The sequence below is a fragment of the Curcuma longa genome, chromosome 2, assembly GCF_044706935.1.
Source record: "Curcuma longa cultivar G26 ecotype Majalengka, Jawa Barat chromosome 2, ITB_CL_G26_1.1, whole genome shotgun sequence".
NCBI lineage: Eukaryota > Viridiplantae > Streptophyta > Magnoliopsida > Zingiberales > Zingiberaceae > Curcuma > Curcuma longa.
This window is the reverse complement of record NC_133862.1, coordinates 105908-114041: the sequence shown is the minus strand read 5'-3', so window position 1 is coordinate 114041 and position 8134 is coordinate 105908.

The following is an 8134-nucleotide window of genomic DNA, read 5'->3' as shown; positions in this document are numbered from 1 at the left end:
GTTGAAGGGGGGGGTGAATAGCCTTCTTTTCGAAAATCGAAAGTTTTTCTCCTACGAGAGATTAGTACGCAGCGGAAAATAACATGGGAAAAGAAACAACAAAAAAACACAAACCTAACACAAGATGTACGAGGTTCGGGGATAACTTGCCCCTACTCCTCGGCGTGTCCGTGAGGTGGACGAAGCCTTGATCTTCGGTAGATCACACCCCGGCAAGAAACCGGCTAAAAAATGCCTCCTTCTCGGTGGAGAGACCTCTCCACAACCAATCTCAAAGATAAAATGTTAAGTGCAGAGATTATAGAAGGAAATCAGGATTGAGGCAAACAAAACAAGAAGCTTACAGCACAGCCTCAATCAATGGATCAAAACCTCAAAAACCTTCCCGAGAGCAAGGCACCACTCCTTGCACCACCTCAGGCCGAAGGCTTCAAGAGGGAGTCGTGAACGCGAGGAAGCAGAGAACACAACGATCGCAAGCACAGCACCAGCACTTCGTTAGGGTTTCAGAATGAGCGATACCTCTCTTCTTCTTCTCTTCCTTTTAGCCAACGTCCTCTGAGTCCACTGCACTGATCACCTGATCATCCTCTGATGCAGCTCAGAGCGCCGTTGCTTTGTCTTTTACCTGAAAGCAAAGTGAAATCACCAATCGACAAACCTGCGCACAAGGAAAGCAATCCCTTGACTCTCCTTTTGCTTCATCAAATTCAAACTCCACCTGCAAACTCCACAGATGATTAGCAAAGCAATATCAGGAAAATCAGAAATCAGAGCAGAAACCTGCGCGCGATCAGAGACATCTTAATCGATCGAACAATCGATTAACTATCGTAATTGTTCCTCAGTAAAGCATGTAATCGATCGAACAATCGATTACCCATGCTCTTAATCGATCAACTGATCGATTACAGCATGGTAATCGATCAGGTGATCGATTACCAGACGCTAATCCCGTTTCTCACCGAAGCATGTAATCGATCGCCCGATCGATTACACTTCAGCATAATCGATTGACTAATCGATTATGCCACGTTCTGTGGGTTTTCCGAGTTTTCACAGTGAGTTCGGTAATCGATCAGCAGATCGATTAACATATTAACGTGCGTCTCACAGAATGATCTGTAATCGATCACCAGATCGATTAAAGATCTGTAATCGATCAGATGATCGATTAACCCACTCAAACTTGGTTAATCGACTCACTGATCGATTAAAACAGGCTAAACATTAAATCTCGATCAGGTTGACTTGGGTCTCACCCGAGCCAACCGCGCTGGATCACGTAATCAAAGAACAGGCTACTAAGCCTCCTCTGATACTGATCCGGTCCGAGGGCAGGCTACCAAGCCTTCTCGGACCATAGTCCGGTACAGAGAACGAGCTACCGAGCCCTCTCTGACCCAGTCAGGAGAACGAGCTACCGAGCCCTCTCCGACTCCATCCGATCCAGAGAACGAGCTACCGAGCCCTCTCTGACTCAGTCCAGAGAACGAGCTACCGAGCCCTCTCCGACTCAAATCGGTCCAGAGAACGAGCTACCGAGCCCTCTCTGACCTAATCCGGAGAACGAGCTGCCGAGCCCTCTCCGATCAAATCGGTCCAGAGAACGAGCTACCGAGCCCTCTCTGACCTAATCCGGAGAACGAGCTGCCGAGCCCTCTCCGATCCTATCCGGTCCAGAGAACGAGCTACCGAGCCCTCTCTGACCTAATCCGGAGAACGAGCCACCGAGCCCTCTCCGATCCTACCCGGTCCAGAGAACGAGCTACCGAGCCCTCTCTGACCTAATCCGGAGAACGAGCTACCGAGCCCTCTCCGATCTCATTCTGTAATCGATCAATCTGAATATGAACTTAAATCGTTGTCAACATCAAAACAACAATCAGGACAAAACCGCATCAACAAAGAAATCCTTTGTCGACTATATTCCATAAATCAAAAGCTTTCAACCAAACTTGAAATCTACTACTCCAATAATCAAAATCTTCTCCATTGAAAGTATGCGGAAATGGAGTCACAATATTTCTGGAAGCTCATTTTTCTTGAACCTAACTTTGCTCTGATACCAATTGAAGAGAGAGGAGATGTAGAATTTGGGAAAAGAGGAGTGTAACAATTTTGAAGAAGAACTTTTTTTTCTCTCACAATACATTTTATCCTTGCTACAACTTGGTTTATATAGCCATGAGAAAGGAAGCCCAAAGACATTTTTGGTTCTTCCTACGTTAAATCAAATGCATGTACTTACAATCAAGACAACTTAATTAGCCCTTACAACTTAAGTAATTTGGTTTTGAATTCCAACAATCCAATTTGATTTAGGCTTCTAAGAATGCAAGTTTGGTTTAGATTTCTTACAACTGCAACGCAACTCAACTCATAGCCGTCTCCGACTGCGATTGATCAGGACCAGTGTCGACTTTAGGCATAGGCCTTAATGGCCTATGCCTAGGGCCCCAAATTTAGAAGGACCCATTTTTTTATATTAATTATATATATATATATATATATATATATATATTAAGAGAATAAAAAATTATTAAAATATCTTTATTGGATTTTGGAAAGATTTTGCATGATCATTGGATTTTGTAGAGATTTGGTATGATTCCAATATATTTAATATTATTTAATTTTCAAAACTCTAATTTACTAGTTTCTTTATATTCTTCTCCTTCCTTCCTTATTAACCTAACAACTTATTTTGCTCAACTTCAAACATTTTACTTATTTGATAGCTTATTTTCTCTCCTCAAAACATTTCCAAGATCATCACAAGGGGTGCAAGGAGAGGAACGATCAGAATAAAAAGTCTTTGTTACAGATTTTTTGGTGATCTTAAGACCTAAAGGTATCACCTTCCTCATTTCTCTGTCAAATCTTTTTTTTATGCATCTGTTAATTTCTTATGCATTTTATAGCTTATAAAATATTACTTACCATACCTGTTAGTGTAGCTTCAGCGGAAAGAAGTTTTTCAAAATTAAAATTAATAAAATCTTATTTACGTTCAACTATGTCTCAAGAAAGATTAAATAATTTAGCAATGTTATCAATTGAAAAAAATTTATTATTAAAACTTGAATATGAAAATTTAATTAATAATTTTGCATCTCAAAAAGCTAGAAAATTTAATTTTATATAAAAAATTTATTTTTAAAATTAATATTTTAATTTATTTTAAAAAATTTTTAAATCCATCAATGTTGATCTCAAGTTCAAATTAAAAAATAAAATTTTTTTTAAAAAATAATAATAATTATTAAAAAAAAAAATTCACCTAAGACCTCTACGAGGCTGGAGCCTCCCCTGATTATGACCGGCAAACTGCTACACAGAGGTGCAACGCCACTCTTCGCCGACGCCAAGCAACCAAATCGGCGTTTTATTACCCGTCGGCGTTTTATTCAAATGAGGACGGAGATTTTCAGAATTTCAATGGATAGGGCGCGCCGCGTATACTTCTTTCCTGTTATACTCTTTCCACAATTTCAGCTCCAAATTAAGTAAAATATTAATTACTTTTCTTAAATTTAATTAAACCAAATCGCATGCTTTGTTAAAGACTTCTGTATAAAAAGCATTGATGACTTAAAATTTTTAAATTTATATTAAATTATATTGCTCATTGTAAATGGCTAAATTATAAATTTTTAAAATATATTAATAAATTTTTATCAAAAGTTATTAATGATTATAAAAAAATTAATTTTGGTCTAAATTTACAATGGTTCCTAAATTTATTTATATTTAGATTTTAAATTTTATGTTTTAAAAAAAAAGTTATAAAAGAACGACAAATTCTTTATTGACTTTTGTTTTTTTAGTTTTCAATTTTTTAATATCTAATTACAAGAAAAAAATGAAATAGAATTAATAAAAATAATAAAAACAGGTATTTCTTGAGCACTTTCATATAAAAACCTTAAAAAGTCATAAATGCCTTAGGTATTTTATATTTTATAATTTTATTATTATTATTAAAGCTCTAAAATTTAAAAATATAAATTTAGAAAATTATTAGGAATGTAATGAAATAATTTCAAAATAAATTTGAGATCCTATAGAGTCATTAATAAATTGATGAATTAAAACAAAAGATCATTCAGAATAAAAATATAAATTTAAAACTTTTAAGATCAGTGATATCTTTTTATAAAATCTTTGATGAAATAATTAATTTTTTTAATTTGGTTCAGTTCATTTCAATTGATTTAAGTAAAAAAAACATTAATTTTTTTTACTTTAATTTGAAATTTGGAATAAACGGAAAGAGTATTTTAAGAGTAAAAAAATTTCACTTTGGTACCTGAAAGTTTAAGGATTTATTTGCTTCTTTTAAACATGAGCCTTGAGTTTCATAAATTACATTTATCTCCTTCATCCTCCCTTCCTCCTTCCTTCAATTCCGCCAAGGGCCATTCAATTCCGAAATTTTTCACTTTTGTCCCCGAAAGTTTTCAATTCTGTTAGCTTCTTTTAAACTTGCGCCTAGAGTTTCTTTAATTGCATTGATCATTTCGGTCAACTTCGTAGACCTTCTCTCCTTTCTCTTTCGTCCCTCTCGCTTCCTTCGTAGTAAACAGAGACCCGATATGGAATGAGTAAACAAGTTATATAGAGTTGTGGTCACCTTGCACAACTCTAATTGCTCCTCTTGCATCTAGTTGAATGTTTTCTTGAAAAAGACATTTATAGTGCCCAAGCCAAATGAGCACTTGAACGACATCATAGTCGGCAACGGTAATCTAAATGACCAAAGTGATATTACGAGGGTGGTCAAAGGGTCTAACCTAATGATAGAACTGTCAAACGAACTAATTCATGATAGAGTGAATCAACATATCAAAAATTCAGTAGGACGAGGCGGGGGAGGGCAGGACGGGGCGGGTCGGCCCACTAACTTAATAGATTAAAAAATCTCCAATCCAACTCAACACCAAGGCAGGTTGTAGATTAGACAGGTTAATCTACGGGGCTGTCAAAAAATAAAAAATTTCAAATTTGGATTACAATTTAAACGGATCAAGTTAAAATTTTTAAGTTTGAATTATGATTTAGATGGATCAAACCCACTAGTCCATTACATTTTCTACTTTAATTTTAAATTTTAAAGGGAAAAAAATAAATTTTCTTAATCTGACAAAATTCACGTGGATCGCGAGCTTAGGCGGGTTGACCCATTTGAATCCACTTTAAAATGGATTAATAAAATTTTAACCCAACTTATCTAAATTACTTGACGGAGCAGACCAACCCGATAACTCCAATCCAAATTGACGGCTCTACCTAATTGTCAACATGTCTCAGTCTTTAGAAGTCCAAGTAACCTCCAAGCTTCAATGTGGATGCGCACCTTGCAAGTCCATTTGAATCCCCATTTACAACTCTCCTGATATCATGTTAATCATGTGTCCTGGTCGGGTAATTAGCATTCGGCTCGCTCGTTTGAGATTTCTTCTCGTCACGTTGAGGAGAAAACTCTTGACCTCAATCTAGCTTCCACAATTTTGTTAGTCTATCATCGGGGACCCCAAATGGTGGAGTACTAGCCACCACTAATGGGTCCTTCCGCTGAGACCAAGAGCTACCTAATTCGTTGGTTAACGACAATCACTCACTCGGTTTTTTGATCCAGCATTTAGCAATCCAGAGTCATTGTGCTCATATTCATAATGAAAAAAACAGAAACTATCGAATTGTAGATTCTTGGATCTTGTTGTGTACTCTTGAGGATGTTGCCTAATCAGTTCTCACAAATCAATAAAACCCTCTCCTTTTGAGTGGTGTATAAGATAATAAAGGCTTCGAGAGTTCGACTTGGAATGATTGGTGATATTCTGTTCACCCATTTGTAGCTCTCCTGAGATCATGTTAATCATGTGTCCTGGTTAGGTAATTAGCATTCGGTTTGCTCGTTTGAGATTTCTTCTTGTCACGTTGAGGAGAAAACTCTTGACCTCGATCTAACTCCCACAATTTTATTAGTTTATCATCGGGGACCTCGAATGGTGGGGCACTAGTCACCACTCATGGACCCTTCCCCTGATACCAAGAGCGACCTAATTTGTTGGTTAACGACAATCATTCACTCGATTTCCTGATCCAGCATTTAGCAATCCAAAGTGATTGTGCTCATATTCATAATGGAAAAAAAATAGAAACTATCGAATTGAGGATGTTACAATAACCAATTCTCCTTACAAATCAATAAAGCCCTCTCCTTTGAGTGGTGTGTAAGATAATAAAGGCTTCGAAAGTTCGACTTGGAGTGATGGGTGATATTTTGTTCACCTTTCACCCTTCTTGACTATGCAGACAAAGCCCTCTATCCTTGCCATAATCATTGTGCCTCCTCCAAATTGATATATTTCTCCGCTCAATCAAAGAGCTCATCACAATTGCACAGAGGTCTCTTCATTAGGGAGCTAAAAAAATCCCCTTCTCTAAAGCCCTATAAAAAGGCACTAATTAGTACCTCTTGAGTTGTCGAGAGGATCTCCAAATTCACCTGATTGAACTGTTGAATATACTCTAGAGCATCTCTTGCTCTTGTTGCTTCAAGTTGAAAAAACTAAAGGGAGTTTGTTGATATTCTTTCCAACTGGCAAAATGATGTGCAAAAGCAAAAGAAAAGTCTTCAAAGAACAGAAGGAGTGGTTTCTAAGGTGTTAACACGAACTTTGCCCAATTAAAAAAAAATGATAAATCCCAGTTAGTCTCATGGACTCAATCCCTGGGGGTGGCCGGTCCGGTCCCACGGAAGTTTTCCACCGAGCACCAGGGTAAATCGGGAAATGCATACGGCGGCCAATCCAAATGTCCAGCATCCTTTGATTGTGTTTCCCATTTGGAAGAAAATTCTTGCAAATACGCCGCAGCTGGGGATCGAACCGCGGGTCCCTGGGTCACAACCCGGATGTCCTACCGTTGCACAATTGCCCCGGGGACTTTAATGATAATCCCAGTCAATCGCATTGACTCAATCTTTGGGGTGACCGGCCCGGTCCTACGGAAGTTTCCCACCGGTCACCAGGGTAAATCGGGAAGTGCACGCAGCGGCCAACCCAGATGCCCAGCATCCTTTGATTGCAATCCCCATTTGAAGAAAAATTCCTGCAAATACGCTGTAGCTGGGGATCGAACTGCGGGTGCCTGGGTGACAACCCGGATGTCCTACCGCGGCATCATGGCCCCGGGGACAAAAATGATAAATCCCAGTCAGTCTCATGGACTCAATCCCTGGAGGAAATGATAAATCCCAGTCAGTCTCATGGACTCAATCCCTGAGGATGGTCGGCTCGGTCCCACGGAAGTTTACCCAATTGAGATCCTAGTGAAGAAGTGCTACGTTATCAAAAGGCATGAGTACTTTTTACGATCTAAGTAGCCATTATATTCCTCCACTTGAGGCAGCGCGAAAATTTACAAGTAGTTCTTTTGTCAGCACTTCATGTGAGAAAAGGGAGGTCACCTTCCAAGAAAAGACTCCGTTACTCGTTTATCCTCTTGGAGCGGTTTTGTAAGACCTTTTACGGCTCAAAGAGGAGAAATGAGGAATGGAGTCTTTTGACTAGGCAAGGCTCTTTTGAGAGCTTTGAGTCATGGACCTCCTTAGCGGCTCCATTGGTGGTGGGTGTGTTTTTTACGTACATACATGCGATGGTATGAGATCTACATGATGATGAAGATCTCTTTTACCATTGTTGTAATGATCTACGTCAATTGCCCCTTGGTAGGAATCCCACCATGGTATCCGTGACATTGATAGGAGAATCTTACATATCCTTATTATAAGGAAGATTAGGGCTCCTATCTTGGGTTTCTTTTTGTGTTCACATCCTCAACACCTGAACTCAAATTTTCCATAGACGATACCAAAATAATGCATCCAAATTTGATCTTCTTACTAGATGCCAATTGATAAGGCTTCTTCTAACAACATGGCCAGGCCTTCTGCCTTGCTGAAATTGCATAGTCCGATCCACACCACTTAATGGTGATGTCCTTAGATGTTCTTGCATAATCAACACATATTAGAGGACGTCAGAGTTATCCAGCGAGACCAGTCCAATGCTCGAGTTACCAAGAGTGGTTTGAGAAGAAAAAGATAGATGCCTAGAAAATTAAA